Raw genomic sequence first — 23,374 nt, forward strand, 5'->3', positions numbered from 1 at the left:
AGGCAGGGCCACTGAAACATGACTTTTCAACCCAAGAGGAAGCTCTGCAAGTTCCCAGGTGTTATACTCCATCCCCAGCCTGACTCCTGTCCTAACAGTCCAGAAGTCTCTGGAAATAAAGATTCATTGCAACACAGTCCCACTTGGACTCTTTAGGAAATGAAATTTGCTAATGGCAGGATAGTTTTGTTTCATGATTTGCCTTTCCATGTATTTTACTCATGAACAACAGTTTTTCAAGCGGCCAAACAACTTTTCTTAAAAGTGACTTCCCTCCTAGGGCAGAGACTGCTGTGTGTTCATCCCACATCATTTCCTCCTTCTCCTGGGCACACAATGAGACCACACTTCCCAGGATCCCTTACAGTTGGGCAGTTAAGCACAGCTGTGTACCTGAATGACTGTGTGGAACACAGCTCCTCTGTCACCCACACTGGGAGGGGTGAAGGAAACCAATTGCTACTTTATTCAGACTCCAAAATGGTCTGTTCCAAGAGTTCACCTTTCCTAACCAACTTTCCTCCTATTTAGTTAACCCCTCAAAAGCTCCATTAAATGATTCTGGAGAGAAAAACAACAACAAAGGGATACCAACATCTAGCCATGCAGGATAAATATTTCTTGATCAAAATCCATGTAACTCAGCCTGAGAGCCCCTGCTTTAACCTGTGAATTCTCTACAGGCATCCTCATCCCTTCCTTCCCACAACCATCAAGTTCAAGTAAGTCTTCCAGAAGTTAAGGGCTGACAGGAGCCAGCTAGTGTTAAACAGGAAGTCCACATGTCTCTAGCTGCCACTGGTAACACTTCAATTACCCACCACCTGCTTATCATGAGGTTCTCAGTACAGCTTTTTCCATTGTCCATTGTCTCCCAAAGAAAAGGTTAATGGGAAATGTCAAGATCCAATAGGCAGGAAAAATCCCAGCGCTAAGCTGAGAAAATAAAAGAGGTTATTTCTAGACTAAGTCATGGTTCTGAAAGCTGGCATGTATCATCCTGGACCCTCCAGTCTTTAGATTGGCCCTTTATTCTCATGCTGACATGGCTTGTACCCATTGTTGAAGAAGATCCTTCACTCATGGCCAAAGCTTCCTCTCCTCCTCACCATGCTTCTAAAGAGCTATGCCCTAGACTGGAAACATCTTCAAAGGATCTCCTTTCCTTCTGCATCCCACAGAGCAGGTGCACTAGGAAGAATGGGCAAGCTGCCATCGCAAATCATCTCAATACTTTGATTGCTTGAGGCAATGAACATTCTCTATGCATTCATACAATAGTCCAACAGAGATATATGGACCCAGGTTCCTATAGTTCCACCAAACCCTATAGCCTCAGTATCTTTACAGTCAAGGGAACAGAAGAGAAATCACATGTGATAGGGATTTACAGGCCAGGCCTAAAAGTGGTATATATACACACATCACCATAGTCCTCCACATTCCACTGACCAGAACACAGTATGTGCCCACATTTGACAAGAGGGTCTAGGAATGTATTCTCACTATGGCTCAGAATGAGAAGGCGAAACGAACTGTGGTGATCACACAGTGGTGTATGTCCCCTAGTCGGGACAGAGAATGTCTCCCAGAAGCATCCTGGTCAGCTTTCAAGGACTGGATTCAAAGATCTGTTGGCAGAAAAATGAAACTTCCCAGAACCATGCAGGAGAGAAATGTTAACCTTTGCACAATAAACCAGGATACTGTTTACCAGCCTGAGGCTAAGGTGAGGTGAAACCTCACACAAGTTGGTAGCAAAGCATCTGAGATGGGAGATTTGTGTGCACACAGAATGGGCCAGAATGGCCCTGAGAGAGGAAAAACCTTGCGTTGCTTCCTAGATCCACGCTGGTTGGGACAAGCAGACTCATACTTCCAGGGGTAGCCCAAGAGATCAGAGTAGACTTCTCACTTCAGAGACGGGGAAGCAGAGCTGTCCAGAGAGGTACCATCTGTAGCCAGCAAGAAAGCCAGGCCTAGAGCTGCACTCCCTGATTCTATCACTCCCAGTCCACCATGCCATTGTGTATCCCTCTATCCTCCCAAGCATGGGCCTTAAAGAAAACAGCTACAAGCCAGGGTTTCTATCCAACAAAAGATTTCTGGAAACCATGTTTCCCATTCTGGCATTTTGTTCTTTTAGTCTCTCCTTCCAGAATTACGTAAATGTACAAATGGCAGGTGCATGTGTAAGGCATGAGGACGAAGTCACTCGCATACTCACCACAGTCTGTGTCACCCAGATGGCTTCCTGCTCATGCAAGAAGGACTCAGCTCAGGTTTCATCCATAAATGTTTCTTTATTTGTCCCCGAAGGCCTCCTGTCACCTACAGGAGCACTTCTCCGCAAGCTCTGTGAATTACAACTCTTTTAGAGGATATGTTCCAGACAATGAACTTCTTTCCTTCCATATTTGAAAATGAGATTAACCCAAGAACACTGCAGAGACTCTGTGAAAGGCTTCCAATGACAAGCATTTCCGTAACAATGATACAGGAATATATCCACACTGTTTTCTAAATCTGAGAAAGTCTGGAAGCCCAAGTTTTGCCCGAAGAAGAATGGCAGACGGGCACAATTTGTAAGAATCTATCAACCTAGCATTCAAGCCCAGAGGGGCTGTGAGATCAGAGTTTGCCACCACCACCACCTCCCACCCCAGGATTATTTCTGGCTTCTCTCCTACTCCTACCAAATCACAACTTCCCTCTTTTCTCTCCACCAACAAAGCCCCAAATTCCACCTTCTGTGCCTGTGGTCCCCTCTATTTTGTGTCATCTGAAGGACATGGCAAAGAGTGGGAGCAAGTTAGGGAGAATCCAGAAGGGCGATGAGTTCTAGGGAGAGGGGCTTCCTTTTGTTCTATAGTAGAGATTAGAAAACTATGATCCTTGGGCCAAATCTGGCCCCTCATTATCTTTTTATAATGTCTTATTGGAACACAGCCAATACACATTTACTCTTGTGCTACAGTGGCAGGGTTCAAAGTTGGGACAGAGACGCTATGGTCCACAAAACCTAAAATATGTTCTATTCGGCCCTTTACAGAAATATTTTTAAGCCATAAAATACATAAACACATGTTCATAGTAGCACTAGTCACGACAGCCAAAGGGTGGAGTCAACCCACATATGTCCACCAAAGGATGGAGAGATACACAAATTGTGCTTTATTGTAATATTATTCAGCCATAAAATGAAACTAAGTACTGATTGATATATGCTAGACATGGGTGAACTTCAAACACATGATAAATAAAAGAAGCCAGACACAAAAGGTCAGATATTGTATGGTTCTATTTATATGAAATATCCAGAAGAGGTAAATTCTTAGAGACAATGCAGAATGGTGGTTGCCAGGTGCTGGGGGAAGAGAAGAATGGAGGAGAAACTGCTTAATGGGAACAGGAATTCCTTTTGGGGTGATGAAAAGGTTTTGGAACTAGACAGAGGTGGTAGTTGTGTAACACTTGGAAAGTACTAAATGCCACTCAATGGCTCACTTTAATATGGTTATTTTAGGATGTGTGAATTTCACCTCGACAAATTCTCTTACAACTCAATACATCATTTTTTAAGGAGTCAATCTCTGGGGATTTTGGAACAGAGGAGTGACACCATCTAAGATACACCTTCAGGCAAGAACCTAGCAATACTTACAAAAAGGGAAGTCCTTGGATTACCCCTGGGTGTCTGGGGGAAGATGCCACCATGAATCAAAATTAAAAATAAAGGAGAAAAAGCAAATTAGGAAAGGGGGGCACTCCATTTGCCACCTGCCGAGTTTATACACCTGTGGGACAACTGAAAGGATTTAACAGGAAGCTATTGCTGAACTGGGATTTAAGAGCGAAATTACGGCCACAGAAAGAGATGCAGGATTCATCCTTAAGGCAATGGTATTACCATGAGAGAAGAGAGGAGAAAGAACTGGCACAAACGATGAAGAATCCCTAGTTTTACAGGGCAGGGAGATTAAGTACAGCCAGAAATAATATTAAAGAAGAGGTGGGCAGAGGATCAGAAACAGGCCAGGTGAGAAGGAGCCCAGAGGAACTCGTGGAAAGGCACTGGAGTTGTATGTAGCAGTAGAGTTCAAAATCTACCTCCTGGTTCTTGACTTTTCCTCTGAGAATCTGAGGTTGCTAAGTAAGTGGCGCCATGCACAGGCTCAGTATAGCTCAGCACCCAAAGGAAATAAGACTCCAAAGCTGTGAGTTTTGCCCTCCCTGGCCTTCAGTCACCCCCATGCTTGAAAGGATGGCACACACAGCCTCCAACACACACATTCTCCCAACCATGGTCCCAGCTCCAAGACTGAGCTCACTTCCAAAGCAGAGTCATGCTCGATGAGTCCTGGGCGCCTCTGTAAACTTGTCAATCCAGCCAGTATATGGAACAGTCGTGGCTGGATATAACGACCACTCAGGGCCTTCTGGCATCAGTGGCTACTGACTGGACAGTGCTATAACTATTTCTATTTGCAGCAATAAATCCTCTACAGTATTACATTAACTTCAAAATGATGACATTTGGCATATAATAGCAAATTGATTCCTTAGAAACAGAATGAATCTGACTTGCCATTATTACCATAAGTGGGAATCCAAAAAGGCTATAATAAATAATATAACCACATTCTATTTATTCACCCTTGATCTCTCCTCTATACTATTAACTAAAGAGGTAAGCACCATGGACGAGCAAGAATTATTTCTGGTATGACAAGGAAGGGACTTTGTTGGGGGCAGAGGGATGCCTAACGAAAAGCAGTGGGATGTCTTTTAGCAAAGGCAAGTTTGTAATGAGTATCAGGCTGACTTTTTAAAATAAGAGCTATTCAGGTGTGAAATGGGCTCCCCCAGAAATGAGGTGGGAGTCCCTCGGCTTTTCTGGGGCTGTAATAATGGGTTAGTCATGTATGACAGCTTGCATAATGGTTACTCCAGTATGGGAGACTGTGGACAGCAGCCTCTCTGTGATTTATACAATATCAGCTGGAAAAGCATCCTATTTTGCCATGGAAAATGTTCTGGAGAACCAAGCTCACCATGGGCTTCTAAGATGAACACACTGAAACCAACTTCAGGTAGCTATTCAGAAGAAATCCAACAACCCCAGTAGATACCTTCTTCAAAAAGGTTTTAGAAAAAAAACCTGTAGCCCAGAAGTGACCAACAGGCAGCCTCTGAGCCAAATTCGGCCTACAGGTGTTTTTTAACAGCCCCGCCTAGTTTGTGTTTTCTGTTCTTGATTTTATTAGTATGCATACCTCTCCCAATCCTTCAAACTTGAACAATGTGGTGAATGCTTCCAGTTGACAGCCCCAGGATATCTCCACCAGGAAGTGACCATTCCCCAAGCGTGAATCACTCCCAGCTGCTCTCTCCTCTACAAAGCTGCCCGCCACCAAACTAGGGCTCCCCATCTCCACCACAGAGCAGTGGCCAGTGACTAATGGACACAAGGGTGCACAGGGGACAAAAGTCTTCCCTGCCTTGCCTCAAGGTGGGGTCAATATGATCCTACTTCCTTGATCTCCCCTTCTTCAAGCAGTGCCTCTCAAGGACTGGTCCCCATACCACAAATCACATGGGCTTCTCCTGGGAACCTGGTTAGATATGCACATCTCAAGCCCCACTGGAGACTTTCTGAATCAGAAACACTGGGACTAGGACCCAGGAAGTTGTGTTTAAACAAGCCACCTGAGTAACTGTCATGTGACAACCACATGACAATCACAGTCCAAATCCTCCCTCTGTTATATGACATATTTTGACATGGGCTTCCTATTCCAGTTCTGCCTGCAGAGAACCCAACCCCTAACAGGAAAGTTCATACTAAACAAAATCTGCTCTTTCCAGCTCCCCTTGAAAACTGCTTCTTTCCCACAGGGAAGCAACCAGCTTGATGCAGAAGAGCTGCTGTCTGTCCCACTGCAACAGTTTCCATGGGTTCCACTGGTTTACACCATACAGTAGCTCATGCATCCTGGCCCCATTTGCATGGACTGGTCTGGACATTTGATCTAGCTCTCCGGACTAAGTTTGCTGAGATCAGGGCTTGCCTTTTCCATCCCTGTGGAATGGCTGGCATGGCTGGCACTCATCTATTTCAGTTGAGTTAGGGTGAACAGCTCCAATCCTGTTGAAACCGGTCAACATTTCTGAGACTCAGAGGCAAAATTCACACAATTAAGAGCCCAAGAAACAATCCCTGCAACAAATTAATATAACGACCTCATGGACATTATAGTTACGCATTGGCTATAATTGTGCAAGGATGTATTATGCTGGAGAAATTAGTTGCTGATTCACCTGGTCATCATCCTAAACCCCAAAGTCTGCAGATTAATAACCCTTGTAATTTGATCCTGGTCCACCTAAGCACAGGTGCCATCTCTACTCATTTAACATCTAATTCCTCAAAGTAGGTTTGCAGGCCTCTGACACATGGTTCAAATATTCACATGGCCTCCTTAGCCTAGAGAGACATTTTTATTACAGAACCAAGCTGCATGTGAAATAAACACAAAATAAAATCCGGCTGCAAACCTGAGCTCTGGAAATAAAAAAGAAGTCATTTCCAACCCAGCACTAGCTGGCTGCTCTCAAATTATCCATGGAGAAAATTGTCCAAACTTTTCTACCCAAACTGCATTTGTTTCTGATTTTAAACTAAGTTCCGTTCCTAATTTTTCTTCCTTTCTCTAAAGCTTCTATCTTTAGGAAATATGTAGCCCAAGTTCTATAATTTGCACTTCATTTGAACACTAATGAAAAGAAATGCTCTTCCCCCTCAAACTATTTCCTCAGTCAATTACACAAATCCTCTAAGTGGAGTGTGTGAAGTGATTTGTGTCCAAGAACTTAATTAGTACTTAATTCTGGAATTTGTATCTTCTTAAGCCCACATCCTTTTAAGTTTCCACCAAGCTCAAAAAATGGTCCAGGTGTGGTCCCCTAGCATAAGATCAAGGCAGCAATGGATTTGAAGAAGTCAAGAGGAATAAAAGACCATCTGTGTGTTCAAAAAGGCAACAGCCCCACTGCCTTAACGTTCCAGGCAGCCTCTCTGCCACCAACGAAGGTCCTTTCAAATCCACAAAGAGGGCAGGAGCCAACAGCACTTGCTTACTTTGCTAATAGTTGTCTTAATGTAAAGAGAAGCTATGCTCACTATAGGAAAAAAACAGGCGGAAATAGAGAATATAAAGGAAAAAAATATAATCAGCTACCTAGTGATAGGAAACACTTCCATTTTTAACAAAGACTTCCATTTTTTTATGTTGAATGTACAATAGATACATTATATTGTAGATCCTACTTTGTGTCCATCCACTTCTCTCATTTCCTTCACTTAGTGTAACATTTCCCTGTATTATTCAAAACTGTTTGTACCAGTCCTTATTTTAGGACAGTAAGAACTTGGTGAGGCTGCCTTCAGACACTGCTGGGCTCTTCCAAAACATCACACACTTTAAAATCTTGGGGAGGGATATGGGGTGAGGATGTATAAAGCAGAGATATATAAACATACAGCATATCTGGGGCATTAAAATTTTATGGGGGAATGGCAATTAGGGGGAAAAACTGTCCAAAAGACTCCTTGAGGGGGGTGATCATGAAAAAAAGGCCAAGAAACTCTACAGATGACTGTAATATAATCGACTTAACCAATCCTTTTAATAAAAACCTGCCAACACACACTTAAACTACTGCTTGATATTAGACTGTTAAATAAAAGCAAAAACTAAACAAACTTTTCTAATGTCTCTTAATGACCATATGTTCCTTTTCAGAGTAAGAGATATGTTTCCCTATGATTTGGATCTCCAACAATCTGAGTCATTAAAGGCAAGGAAAATGAAACCGGCCTGCTTGTTGGCAATCTGTACACCACTCTTTCCAAGTTCCATATGTCCATCATTCAACTTGACGCGGGAGGAAGGAAAGTAACACTGAATAAGCCCTCACACCTCATCCTCAGCAGAACACCATGAAGCCTGTGCATTTATCCAAACTTTCATTTAGGTTCTTGCTCAAAGTCACACATCTGTTCAGAGGCAGAGCCCAGATCTGGTCAAGTCAGCCCGCTTCCCATACTCCCCCTGAACAGCAATGAAGTCACTCTTAGAATGTGCCAGGACTTAGTTCCTCACCTGTAAAATGAGAGGGCTGGACTAGATTTCTCATTGGGGCTTGCAATTCTAGGCTTTCCATATAATCACATCATCAAGCAGCTAAGTGTTTGGGGCCATGGGTCAGACCCCAGGCTGTCAAAACCCCTAAAAAAATCAAAGAAGGGCATCCTTTCTTCCACTCTCCTGACACATTTTGGAACCAATGTGGCCTCACTATCAAGGTGCTGCCCAGAGTCAACGCTCTCTAGAAAGAATGTGCTGACTTCAAGCACACATCCGGCTCTGCCCCTTCCCAGAGCTTTTTCTCAGGCTTGTTCCCAGTGCTGAGCCTCTGGGGAGAGCTCTGCATGGATGCAGAAGATAAACATTCAGCCCTTAATGAATAGTGGTTTTTTTTTTTTTCTCCAGGCCATTGTCCTGCTTTTTAGCACTAAACTGCAGAGATGCATCAGCATCATAAGAGCACTGTCTAATTAAAAGAAAGTTTTAAGAAGTAGGAGCCCTCATGGGATTCCTCACCAAAGTGTGAGCATCCCTAAGCTAAGAGAACACACATATTTTAGAAGGTATCCTTGGAGGGTACCATTTCTAGTACATGTGGCTCACTCTGTCTCTCCTGATCTGGTACCACAAAAAGGGCTCTCCTGCAAAGATGCACAGCCAGATGTTGGGAGCTCAACAGAGGGCTAGAAGGCAAGGTGCACTCACAGAGGCCGGATGGCCAGTCACATTTCTTCTACTGAGTTTGTTATGCTGCCAGGCTATGTTCTAATAAATATTTGTCAGCTTCTGTCCCACAGGTTTTGTGTCTGTGATGGAGCTGGGATCCCTGTGTAGATGTGCCATGCAGAATCCCAAGTAAAATGTGCTGCACAGCTGGAAATTATTCTGATTTCACATGGATTCCTCAAGTCAGAGGTATAAGCATAATAAATCCTCCCCGAGTTAGGTCAGGCACCTTGGACCATTCCCCTGACTCATCTACAGCCAGGTAGTGGGCTTAAGTCTACATGGACCCAAGAAAGACCCAGTAGCAAATAACATCTGCCATGGAAAGCACGTCTTTGAATGTGGAAGAAAAATGTGCAGAACCCAAACTGCTATCGGAACAGGTGTGCGCACAGTTAGAATTTAGCAAGGCTTTGTTTGCATAAAGCAATACTGAGAGTTTTATGTTCACTTTCAAAGCAGGAAACTGAGTCCCCAGGTCTCAAAGGGCTGAAACCCCTTTTTTTCACTCACCAGAACTGCAGAATCCCATGTATGATCGAGCTGAAGAACCTCTGACCAGAGGCTTAGTTTGCTGTTCTTCTACAAATTTCCTAAACATCCATGTCTGTCAAGTGACTTAAACCCTCCATTTAAAAATCATTTTCACTATTTCAATTGGAAAAATAATTGGGAGTTTTTTTAACCTACAGTAACCATAGTATAACTAACTTCTTTCTCCTGCTGGGTGGGCAGATAACGCACTTTCCTTCTGTGCACATCTTTCCTTCCTGTTTTTCAAAGAAAAATCCCTACCATCCCCAGTTTCCTCATGATTCCTAGGGTCTAGTGCCAAGAGTCCTGGAGTCTATTTAGCACTACATTCTCTGATTCATCTGGGATATCATAAGTCTCCTTAACTATGCACAACATGAAATTCAAATAAAAATGCTACCATGTGATATATTTAATATTTAATAGGATTTTATCTCATCTTACTTGATTTTAAACACAAACCAAATTAACAAAAATACTCTCAGAAAAGAACACTAATGAGTCTGCTTTTTATTTTGGTGTGGTCTTCAGCTGACCTTTCACTATAGATGTGTGGTTCTTAATTGGAGAGGAGAAAAAAATATTCTCAAAAGTCTTCTCAGGTTTCCCCCATCCAAAAGATCCCAAGGAATATGTTCCCAGTCCCATAACTGCTGAACAACCTGCCAGTTGAGACAGAAAGGAGACAAAATACACGGTGCCCATCACCACCACCTCTACTCACAGTCCTCCCTTCACTCCAAGATGGTGTCCCCTAGCCTGGTCATCTAAGATACAGGTCCTAGGGATGGCTCTAACTCCTCTTTTCCCTTACCTCCCACAACATCATTTGAGTCTCTATCACTGTACCTCCTCAGCATTTCTCAACACCATCTCTTCCTCTCCTCTTAAGCCATGGCCCTCACTCAGGTCCTCTGTACCCCTCAGCTGGATTTCCAACCAACCTCCCAAGGGACTGCAGATCCTCCCAAGTCCTCCCAGAGTAGTGGTTTTAAACCACAAATGGGATCACAAGAGCCCCTCCTTGGAAAACATCCATCGCCAAAGGTTAAGATTCAGAATGCCAAACATGACTATGAGGGCCAACGTAAGCTGGCCCCAGCCCACCTTTTGATTCCATCACTACTCAATTAATGGTAAGGTTCTGTGGGACATGATGATCAAACATGTTTAGTAAAGGAGAAACAACGAAAGCAATCATACCCAACAGTATGACATGCCTACTCTGGAAAGTGGCACCAAATGCTTTATATGCAGTATCTCAATCTTCTCAAGAAGGCAGGTATTATTCTTTACCCCATTTGTCAATCAGGAAAGCAGATGCACAGCTCATTAGGTGACACAGGCCAAAGCTCAACCCAAGAAGAGACAACAGAGCCCATGTCCTTCCTCACCATGCCACACTGCCTCCTCTATGGTATCAACACTGATGGTCTAGGTCACCTGGACCTCGTCGTGTAGATCAAAAGGTCATTGCAAACATCCACCATACACTGCTTAGGATACTTTCCTCTTAAATACGCAAGAGGAAGCCCCTTGCTGAAGCTAAGAGAGGGTCCAGAAGATATCACAAAGTCTGAGTACCAACTCAAGTAGAGGAGGCCAGGCTCAACCCACAAATGCCACCTAAAATGCCCTACTCCAATGGCCTCTCCCAATCATTCCCAAGTACATGCCCAGGGCAAAGTACACTGGAGGATTCCATGTCCCACTAATTCTCTGGATGGGTCATGCTCACCAGGCACCATTCTCCCATGCTAAGAAACCTACACAACGGAGAATGCATATGAGGCAGAAGACCTCGGAGCTTTGATCCTCCCTGTTCTCTCTTCCTGCACTGCTCAACCCCTACCCTCGATTACAATTATATGGCTATGACACCTTTCTAGCTTGCACAAACCTTATAGTAGGTGCCCAATAATTCTTTCCCAAAAAAATTAATGAATGGATGAAAACTTTAGCTTTATCTATTTTTATGAATTAATAAGAGCAGCACCTGGTTTTAGCGCCAGTGTCTTGTGGAGATGATCAGTGAGCCAGCCTCCCTGAAACTGACCTCTCTGGAGGCCCTGAGCAAATGAGCCTGGGGACCTGTGAGGATGAGGAATTGGACCAAGGCCCAGCTAGGGCATGCGGGCAGTCCTTGTCCATAATAGTCCCATCTCATTTCTAGCACCCAGAAAACCATTAACATTATTTGCAGACACTGCTACACGCACAAAATTTGGTACAACAGCTCGTGCTTCATGCACATTCACTCTCTAAAAAGCAAATAAGAAATACAAGGTGGCAGGTGAACAACAAACACCATGTGAAAAGAACTGAAAATCTAACTTAAACAGGCCTCTTTCACTTAGGGATGATAAACATGACATACCATGGCGACATAAACCGTAAGCAGGCTGCCCCTTTAAAAATATAACCATCAATCTGTTGTTAAGCCCACAACCAGTTGCAGTATTAATCACACGCTTTTGGCAAGAGAATCCATTTCCCAATAAAGTTTGAGTGGCAGAGAAAAGGCAGAGCCAACAATCGGGAAATAAACTATGCTTCCAAATGATCGAAGGAAAGCTGCTCTTCTCGCTGGCGGCTCTCCCGCCATCCTGCTGCTCACACCAGACACACATAAATACACATGCCACTTTGCTTCCCCCACATCATATTTCCATCATTGCAGAGTGCTGTGCGGTTCTGTTCTGGGCCCATTTTTCACTTTGTGCCATTTTTGTAGGCTTTGCTCAGACCTCCCCTAGAAATTAAGAGCCCCGTCTTAAGCACAACACCATCTCTGGTTTCTTACAGCTTCCTTTTCTCCCCTCCCCCTCTCACCCTCCCCCTTGTAGGGAGTCCTAGAACCAATCCTGCTAAGCAGCTTGTGTGTCCTGCCTCACCTCTTAAACTGTAAACCCCCGGAAATCAGTGTCCAAACCTTATTCCTATCTCCCCAGTGGCTGGCACAAAGTAAACATTTAATTAATGCAGAGTAGAGTTTTATTCACTATAGGAGAGGTTTCTAATAAATGAAGCAGACTTGGGAATCCATGAACTGTGCTATTCACTAGCATGTCCAAGCAACCAATTCTCAGATGCGACACTCACAATACAGATAGGAGGACAAATCCCCACATATTCCAGTCTTTTCCTATAAATTGATACTAATGAGTGTTTTTCCTTCCATGGAAATTGTGAGATGTGTTTGACCAATCACCTTTGGAAATGTTGTGATACAGTTACTGTATCTACATTAAATTTATAGATTAATATGGAATGACTGACATCTTGACAACATTGAGTGCTCCTTCCAATCTATAATATACCTCTCCACTTATTCAGGCCTTGTTTCATGCCTTTAGAGATTCTCCAGGTAAATCTAGGCACTCTTTGAACAGATGGATTGCTAGGCACAATTATGTAGTTGTTGCTATTGTGAGTGGTATCTTCTATTATATTCTTTATTATTACAGTACAGAGGAAAACTTCATATTTGGATGTTTATATTATCTGACAAACTTGCTGAACTCATTACTCCTAGTGGTTGGTCTGGTAATTAACTTCTCAAGTAAATGGTATTACATGCAAAAAATGACAATTTGTCTTTTCCAATCCTCAGGACTTTCTTTTTACTTGTTTTACTGTGTCACCCCAAACCTTCTTTAGTATGTAACAGCAATACATGAATATCCTTACTTCTAATGTCGAAAAAGAATACTCCTAAAATTCATCTATTAAACAATGTTTGCAACAGGCTTTTGGAGGAAAGCCCTGATCAGATAAAGGGTATTCTTTTCTATAAAGACTGCATTATTGTACTTAATTATCTGCTGCCCCTACCTACCAGGCCCAACATCACTGGGCCTCTTTTTATCTTTTTTCAAGATTTTATTTATTTATTCATGAAAGAGACACAGAGACATAGAGGGAGAAGTAGGCTCCCTGTGGGAGGCCTGGTGTAGGACTCTGATCCCAGGATCACGACCTGAGCCGAAGGCAGATGCTCAAACACTGAGCCATCCAGGTGCCCCACCACAGGGCTTCTTCTTCTTTTTTTTTTTTCTTTTTTTTTTTTTTATTATTTATGATAGTCACAGAGAGAGAGTGAGAGGCAGAGACACAGGCAGAGGGAGAAGCAGGCTCCATGCACCAGGAGCCCGACGTGGGATTCGATCCCGGGTCTCCAGGATCATGCCCTGGGCCAAAGGCAGGTGCTAAACCGCTACGCCACCCAGGGATCCCCACAGGGCTTCTCTTTTGGGCAAATTATAGATCCCATCATATGACATCAGGCTTGACCATAAGACTTTCTTTGGCCAATGGATTATGAGAGGAGATGACAAATGCCACATCCAAGGTGACATTTGCAACCACCTAGTGCTTCTACAGCTCCTCCCCCTTTGCTACTGGATCACCACACATCCCAGATAGTGACTGTTCCTCCAGCCTGCATTCTGAATGAAGACTACAGAGGCAGAAACACAGCCAACTTACAGCCTACATGTAACATGAACAGGAAATCAACCTTTACTGTCATAAACCACTGACATTTAGAGGTTGTCATTGTAGTGTTACTCAGCAAAAGTTGATTGGTATGCCATGTATTCCTGTTTGTCTCTGGGCTTTTGTCATAAACAGCTTTGAGATCATCATACAATTTATTTTCCTTTAATTTGTTAATGATTTCTACTTACAGGTTTTGAGGTTAAATCTGTAGTGGACTACTGGGAAATAACCTATTGGATAAAGGGCTAGTATCCAAAACCTATAAAGAACTTAAACTCAACCCCCCAAAAAACAAAAAACCCAGTCAAGAAATGGGCAGGAGACATGAACAGTCATTTCTCCAAAGAGTACAAATAGCTAACAGACGCATAAAAAAATGCTCAATATCACTCAGCATCAGGGAAATACAAATCAAAATCACAATGAGATACCACCTCATCCCTGTCAGAATAACTAAAAGGAACAACTCAGGAAACAGATGCTGGCAAGGTTGTGAGAAGGGGTAACCTTCTTACACTGTTGGTGGGAATGCAAGCTGGTGTAGCCATTCCGGAAAACAGTATGGAGGTTCCTCAAAAATAGAGCTACCCTACAACCCAGCAATTGCACTACTAGGTATTTACTCAAAGGATACAAACATAGTGACCCAAAGGGGCACCTGCACCCCAACGTCTATGACAGCAATGTCAAACAGTAGCCAAACTATGGAAAGAGCCCAGATGTCCACAGACAGATGGATAAAAATGTGGTGTACATATACATGTGGTGTATATAACTGAATATTACTCTCGCATCAAAAAGAAATCTTGCCATTTGCAAGGATGCAGATAGAGCTAAAAGATATACTAAGCAACATAAGTCAGAGAAAGACAAATATCAGATGATTTCACTTAGTGGAATTTAAGAAACACAACAAACGAACAGAGGAGAAAGGAAGGAAAAATAAAAATGGAAGCAAACCACAAGAGTCAACTACAGGAGATGAATTGAAAGTTGCTGGAGGGGAAGTGGGCGGGACAAAGGGGTAACTGGATGATGGACATTAAGGAGGGCACTTGATATAACGAACAATGGGTGTTACATGCAACTGATGAATCACTAAATTCTACCCCTGAAACTAATCATACACTATATGTTAAGTAAATTGAACTTAAACCAAAAGTTAGAATCTAGAGCTGACTACTAGGGAATTTCATAAAGAAGACATGACCACCAATTGACCTGTGAACTGGATCTGGGCACCCAGTCTGCCTACCCCCTCCCTCCTGTGGTTAGAATGCGGGTTCCACTTGCCTTTCCTGTTTCCAGAGACTGCTCCAAGGACACACCCTTGAGATGGTGATGTGGTGCTGAGAACACCTGCACACTGTATATGACTGGGCCCAATTAGAGCCTCTTCTTGAACTCTTACCATTTGGCAGGCAGGTGTAGGGATCCATTAGTCTTGTTGCTGCCCAACACAAGCCTCACACTGAGTTCCTTTGGCTATTATTAAAACTGCCACCTACCAACCTGGAGTGACCTGCATGTTTCTTTGGTCTTTCCCTGCCCTTTAGGAGTACAGGGTCCAATTTCCCATTATACCCAGGAAGCTCTCAGAAGGGCTGTGAACCAACACAGACATCAGCTTCCATCAAAAAAACGAGTGCTGTTCCTTCCATAGGACAGCGCTGTCACTGGAAGGTGGCTGCCCCACTCAGAACTACACTTAGCAGCATGCAGCTATGGCCGTGCAACTAGCTCTCATCAACAGAAATGCTCTATCACTTGCAGGCCCAACACCGTCATAAAGCAGGCAGACAGTCTCCACATGCTCTCTTGGGATTCCAGGGCCTTAGTAAGTGGCTGAACCACAAGATGGAGGGAGCCTGGGTCCGTGAATCACATGGGCCACCTGCCAACCACTGTGCCACTTTGTGAATAAGAAATAAACCCCTGTTGTATAAGAAGATTAGAGTACTGTTACCCTACTGTACTATCTTGTACTGCAGGAATAAATCCAACCCCATACTATTTTTAATAGGATGTCAGATTTAGCATGTTAACATTGTATTTCATATTTTATCTGAAACAGACTTGTAAGTTCCCTTCTCTGGTACCTTCTTCAGTTTTGATATTGGTACCTTCAGAAAACAACAGCAGCTTTCCCCTTGTTATCTCTCTGGAACAACATATACAGTGCAGGGATTATCCATTCATATTAAATTGGGTAGTTATTATTTGGGGAAGGAGAAGTTTTCCCCACTGTTCCAATTTCTTCAGCAGCCAGCGTTCTAGTCAGGTTTTCCGTTAGTCAGCTAGCTGGCCAACTCTGAAATCTCCTTTTTTCCAACCATCTATTCATTTCGTATGGGATTTTGCATTTGTGAACAGTTGTCCGCCCAATTCACTTATCACAGCTAAGTTGCTTCTATACCTGTATTTTATGCACACCTTTTTATCCTTGAGGAGTCTCACCAGAGACTTGTCTATTTTTCTAATTCTTTCAAAAAATATTTGGTTTTGTGATCATTGTTGCTTTCTCCAGCCCTCTTATTGATTTCTACTCTATCTTATTATTTCAATCCTTCTGATATCACTGGGTCAGAGAAAGTGGTCAGTAATGACGTCCCTTCTTAGAACCTGGAGACTGACTTTCTGGTCTATGATGTGATCCACTTTTGTGAAAATTCCATGTATGCCCCAAAATAGGCATCTCGTATTTTCTGGGTACAAGCTGATTAGTCATGTTATCCAAATCTTTTATACTCTTATTTTTGTCTGTTTCCAAGAAGAGTACATTTAAATCTCTACCTACAATGGTAGACTTATCTATGTATTACTATAAATCTGACAATTATTTCTTTATATAGCTTAAGGCTATACTCTTGGTTATATTTGGGTCATGATTATTACATTTTCTTGGAATACTGTGGCACTTCCAGAATAAATCATCATTTTTCATCTTTTTTCGTGTTGTTCACCTTAAATTCTACTTCCTGCAATACTGAAACCTCGAGCCTAGTGCTATTTTGGTTGTTTTCCTGGAATGCCATTTTTGGCTCTTTATTCTCAACCTTGCTCTATGTTTTTGTTTACGTGATTCTCTTCAACCCACAGATTACTGGATCTTTTTTATAACTCAGTCTAAGAGTCCCCATGTCTTAATCAGGGAGATTAACCTATTAATACTGTAATCAATGATACTGTAGGATTGATTTCTTCATCCCTTTTTGTGTTTTCGATTTACTGCACTTTTTCTTTCTACTTTCCTATCTCTTACTAAATCAATCCAATTTTCTTTAGTTTTTCCTAGTTGGAAATCTTCTTGGTTGTCCCTTACAAAGACCAACATTTATACTTATTTTTTCCTCTCAATATCTATGCATGACCACGTCCCCCCCACAGTGAAGACATATGTACTACCTGCCCTTACCTCTGATCTTTCATACATACTCATGCATACTTAATCTATGTTGGCATTGCCTGGAAATCTAGTTCCAGATTGGTTATGGGTCCCCTGCCACTGTTGTTCCTGGCATATCCAAAACCCTGTTCAAAGGAAGAGACCAGCAGACCATACTTTGTTTACCATACTGATTAGAACCAGAATTCTTCTGTTCACTTATTAATTTTTTTTGGTCGGGTGACTCAGAATAGTGCTTCTATGACTATTCTTGTCTTGACAGGTTTTATCTAAGGTATAATTTACATACCATAAAATTCTCCAAATTTAAGTGCGATGCACTGATTAAGATCATGTTTACAGTTGAGCAACCATCACCCCACTCTACCGCTCCACTTTAAACATTTCCATCACCCCAAAAGACCCCTTCTTTAGCCTCTTTGCCATCAACCGTGATTCTCACATTTCCAGCCCGTCACTGATTTACTGTCAGTATCCACTAATTTGTTGTTGTCTGAACATTTCACATAAATGTAACCGTCTGAGACTTGGTCTTTTCTGCCTAGTTTCTTTCACATAGCATAAGGTCCTTGAGGTTCATCCTTCTTGTCACGCAGAGCAGTATTTCCTTTTACTGCTGAAGATCCCATATGATAAGGACATGCCACATTCTGTTTATCCATATCCTAGTTCCTGAACATTTGAATGGTTTCTACTTTTTGACTATTCTGAATAATGTTCCTGTGAACATTTTCTTCTGAGTCTTTCTGTGGACACAGGTCTCCTTTCTCTTGGATAGGTACTCTTGGATAGGAGTGGAATTGGTGGGTCATAGGATAAATCTATGTTGAAATTTCTATAGGAAACAAACTACTTCTTCCAAAGTAGCTGTACCATTGGACATACTACCAGCCATGAAGGAGGGCTCTGGTTTCTCCATATCCCTGCCAACACTTGTTATTTTGTCTTTATTACACTCATTCTACAGGTACATTATTTTTATAGTTTAAAAAAAGGCACTTAGAAGAGCATATGAAAATTAGGTCTAGGTCCTGTGATCTCCCAATGAAGTTGGGTGGGGGGAGAGCAAAAACAAAAAGGAAATAGACCAAAATAGCAAACATGATTGCCTCCAGATGACAGGGTTAGGGGTGTTTCTTCTTTCCATATTCCTGTAGCTTTCTTCTTGATAAGGAACATGTAGTTACTTTTATAATAAAAAAATTAACTTTAATAGGTATTTTATAGCTAATATAACCTTATTTCTTCTACTTTAACTTTCCCCAACAGTGGCAATAAGATATTCAAAGTTTCCTTCCAGCCTCCAGATTAACTCACAGCATAGCTGTTAGTTTTATTAAGCTCCAGAGAGCTGTAGAGCTTCCAAGGCCCTCTCTCCAGTCAGCTAAAAGGCCTGGGTGCACAGCTGCCAGTGCCATCCCTCCCACAATGTTCCCTGTGCCAACATCAGGACACTCGGCTACTTAGGGACACCTTATTCCATTACAAGCATCCCATGATTGTCCAGGCTCTCCCCACCCCACATTTGGCCTGTACACCAAACTCTACAAGACACATGTTCTTCAAGTAGTTCTACCGGCTAGCGATCACAAAGGTAGCATCGTACATATGTATGTAAATGCTGCTTCTCAGCACATCAACTGGAAATCTTAACTGAAGTTATTTTATCCATGAAGTATTTAACTAAGCACCAACTATGTGTAAGGCCCCTTCCTCTATCCCCTTGAGTTTACAATCTAAGAATAAACCACTTACTTTGCAAAATACAGGGCACTAGAGATCCTAAGACCAAACACACAAGGAGTCTATGGGAGTTTGCAAAAGGAATCTTTTTCTAGCTGCGAGATGAAAAGTATTTCCAGGAAAAGTCACCAACGAGTTTGGGGTGTCAGTTGAGTATGAAAGTCAGAGGTCCAGGAATTACACGACGGTCCAAGACAAGCATTTAGGAGGCCAAACTGGAGGAAGAGATCTCCCCCTTCCCTGCATCCATTTTCCTTCTCAACTGCTTCGTTGTTCTTCATTCCCTATCACCTTGTCTCCCTGCAGACACGCATGCCAAGTCTACCCTGCTATAAATGAATGCCTTAGGCGACTGCAAGTCCAAATGCAGCCAGGCAGGGGCGCTCTAATTCAACTTGTCCAAAATGAGGAAAGCCCAAAAGTACCACCAGTGTTGTTATTTATTCCACATCGTGACAGGGCACTTATAAGCTTCACAACCTTTTAAGAATATAACAGGTGACAAAAGAATGGCCTAACATCATATGCCACCATCTTATGCTAAAGACCATACTTCGCTGAAGAATTTCACAAAGGACTTTAACATCAAGAGCCAAAGCAAAACCTTCAACTAGAGGGGATTGCGGTTTTTGGCCTGATGAATAATTTGCACTCAGTAATAGGGAGTCAGCCAAGCCACCAAGCGTGAATTACTAATTTTCAAAAGACCAAAAAAATAATAAAGTACATTCAACCTTAAAACTATTCTGAGCATAATCTTCCTTTGAGGATTCAGAATGCCTGGAAACAGTTTAAATTTGTGAATAAGGACCACGACTTTAGGTTGTCACATCCATACAAAGTTATTCAATAAAACCCAGCAGGCTTAGAGATTACTAATCCTCCTGGTTCCAAGCTAAAAAGAATTGTTCTTCTAATAGTAAATGTAGGTATACACCAGAACTGGGTATAGGAGATGTGCCTATTAAAGAATGTCACTGATTTTACTTTCATTTATTCCACGTTTATTGCATATGACAAGATTCACCCTTTACCGGTCCACCGTTCTGTAAATTTTGACAACTTTACATAATCCGTGTCATCACCACCACAATCAAGATAGAGAATATTTTCATGATCCCCTCAAAATTCTTTCATTCCCTTTATGGTAAGCCCCGCACCCTTCCACTAGTCCCTGGCAACCCAAAAATCTAGTTTCTGTTCCTATTGTTTTGCCTTTTCCAGGAATGTCATGTAAGTGGAGTACTGTACTTAGCTTTTGAGTCTGGCTTCTTTCACTTAGTATCATCTTTTCAGTGTTCTCTGTGTTGGTGTGTTGATTTTGGTTTTTAGCTAAAGTAGAACTGGAACACCCACAGGGGCCCTGACAGCTTCACACCAAGTTCTTAAGGGGTGAAGCTCATTTTCAGGGGCCGTCTGTATAACCTCATACCTTCTTTGAATATTAGAAGTGGGACAAATCTTCGTATTTAGAGAGCAGAGCAATATTTTCAAAGAGCAGAGCTCTAAGCCATGAGCTTTTATTCAAGGACACAAACTCTGTCCTACAGAACTCAGTGACTCCAGCACAGCAGGAACACAAAACTCATTGGTTAAACTCACCTGAACAGCAACATGACCAATTGGTCAACTTGAATAATGCTATTTTACTTCCAAAATAAAACAATCCTACTGGGCACATTTCTTAAGGAATAAAAAAAATTAAAAAATAAAAAATAAGTTTAATTTTTTTGTTTTGTTTTTTTTTTTTTTTTTTTACTTTGTTTTGTGTGTTTATGTTTAAAACTGGCTCTGAAACATTTCCAAAAGTGGAACTTCCAAAAGAGCTCTGGGCAAAGGCAGTACTTTATTGAATGTGTGATCAGGAGCAGAAGGTAACTCTTGAAAGGCAGTGAGTAATCTGATAAGTGAGGCAGAAACAGGAGGAGCCTGGTCAGATTGATCCTTCTGTCCCCTTCTTAGGTTACCAGGAAGAGGGGTGAGGCTCCCTGCAAAGACAGCCAGCACTTCCCCTCACCACCTACCACCAGAACATCTCATTCTAGAGTCCTCCTTTCTATCATTGTGCACACACTCCTACACCTGCATATGCTACAAATATTTACTGAGCCCCCCCCCCACAACACACATACCCCCACCCACCCAGAAACTACAACCAAGCTCATCAGGAGGTGTGATTCACATCCTATGCGACCAGCCAGAAAATACAGAACCTGAGCAGAGATGGTGCTGAGTTCAAATCTCCCCTCTTGGCCCTTTAATCCTAGCCTTACCACCCCCCCGCCCCCGACTCCCTAGCAAAGTTATCCAGACAAAGCCTAATGACCTAGGTGTTCAAACTAGGAATTGATGCCAACCAACCCATTCAGGCAAATGCTGCTATGCCAATCCCCAGGGGCCGGGTGCATAGCCTCCTACCAGTAAGTCTGGGGGGCCTTCAAACAGCTCTCCTGACAAAATTTTCACCTCTGAATAACAACTTGGTTCTGGAACTCCCATTCCCTGGGAAAGAACACCTTATTCTAAAGCAGTCTATATTCTACAATTACCATATCTCTTGTTCATATGCAAGAAGAGACCAGTAGCTTGGGAAAGTGACAAATTCTCTAAATCTGGTTTTTCTCATCCATAGAATTAATAATCCCTCCCTGCTGCCAGAATTAAATAATGCATAATAATAATAGCAGATATTAATTGAAACCATATACTATGAAATATGCATTAGTTTCATTATCAACTTTAATCCATTCAACCAATCCTAGGAGGTAGAATATTCTTATCTCTAACTAATAGAGGGGGAAAAGAAAGCTCAGAGATGCTGAGCAACTTGCTCAAAACCACTAGCAGGTAAGTGGTACAGTGAGGATGTCAACTTTTCTCTTGACAACATTTAACCTTACTCCCTTTCTGACCATCAGTCCCAAAGAAGTAATAATGAGTGGTTAGAAGTTTCATAAAGACGATCTTCATGGTTTCAAAGGAGAAAATCAGAAAAAAATGAAATATCCAACAACCAGGTATTGCTAGCATAAATCAGCAGGGTTTTAAATCATTCGATGAATAGTTTATGAAGGAATGCTGAACCTAAGTGTTCACCTCCTCCCCCTCCACAAAGCCCACAATATTTCAGAAAATAAGTATAAACTTATTTTCTGGACAATGTTACAGAAGTACTGAGAACCCCTGATGAACTTGTAACAGCCAGAGAACAGGTGCAGTAGTGCTGGTAGCAGAACCGGGACACATGGAGAAGAGAAGGAGCCAGAATAATCAGGAGGAAGAGGCTGCCCCCTATCATGGGAGCCCCAGTGAGAGCAGATACGGACACTAGGAATGTGCAGAAGGGTAGGAATGAGAGAAAACTGTCTGTAAGGTTACCTGTGTTGGCTCTCCCCATCCCGCTGCCATCACCTCAGCCATCATCCCTCACCTCTTTCCCCAGGAGCAACAAGTGAGTTTTCCCAGGCTACAACAGGAGATATCATTTTTAAAGATATTTAACCTCCCAAGGGGCCGCTAAAGTGTCCCAAGTGAGGAACATCATCCCAGAATACGTTCCTTTTTGCCTAAGCATGAGGGGAGGAGAGGGCAGGGGAGTGGCATAGCTTGTCTGCTTTTGTCTGGTAAGTGTCCAAGGGAAGCCTGCCAATCAGCTCAACTGCCCATGTTCTTGGTGGTGGACAGACAAAGCCACTCCAGCTATCTGTAGCTATCAGCTTAGTCTTGCATTCCTAGAATGAATAAACTAAAATCATCAAACATGGGGGGCGGGAGGGAGTGGAAACACCACAGAGAAGTCTAGCTGACCCACTAGAACAGACTCCAAGAAAAAGAGATAACTCCAGAAACAGACAAGAACTTTCAAAGTATCCTTAATATTTTCAAAGATATTGAAAAAGATTATACACACACAGAGAAATGACCATTTTAAAAAGGAAAAAAAGGGGGGCACCTGGGTGGCTCAGTTAAGCAACTGACTCATGATTTTGGCTCAGGTCATGATCTCAGGGTGGTGAGATCAAGCCCCATGTCAGGCTCCACACTGTGGGTAGAGCCTGCTTAATTAAGATTCTCTCTTTCCCTCTCCCCTTGCCCCTCCCCCCTCTAAAAAAATAAGAAAAAAAAGCAATCAAAGAACCAAAAGAAATGAATTTATGGAAATTAAGAACATGCCTGCTAAAACAGGCCAAAAAAAAAAATTAGGAGGAAAAATTTAAGGAAATCTCTTAGAATACAGAACATTTTTCATCTGAAAAATGAAAAACAAAGAGACATGGGTGGCCAGTTCATAAAGTAAATATCCATGTACTAGGAG

General features: G+C 42.4%; 1 protein-coding gene and 1 long non-coding RNA gene across 15 annotated transcripts in view; one reads left to right on the forward strand and one right to left on the reverse strand.

The window, feature by feature from the left end:
- Positions 1-23,374, reverse strand: part of PTPRT (protein tyrosine phosphatase receptor type T) — a 1,037,422-nt gene that overhangs the window by 930,001 nt on the left and 84,047 nt on the right. The gene's annotated exons all lie outside the window — the stretch shown is intronic.
- On the forward strand, positions 3,378-7,875 carry LOC144298839 (uncharacterized). Of its 2 annotated transcripts, none has more exons than XR_013365718.1 (2): positions 3,378-4,039; positions 7,806-7,875. It is a non-coding gene; the product is annotated as an uncharacterized LOC144298839 (long non-coding RNA). The 2 variants fall into 2 exon arrangements; XR_013365716.1 differs by having other exon boundaries at positions 3,378-3,642.

This window comes from Canis aureus, chromosome 26 (genome assembly GCF_053574225.1).
Source record: "Canis aureus isolate CA01 chromosome 26, VMU_Caureus_v.1.0, whole genome shotgun sequence".
In the NCBI taxonomy this organism is placed as follows: Eukaryota; Metazoa; Chordata; class Mammalia; order Carnivora; family Canidae; genus Canis; species Canis aureus.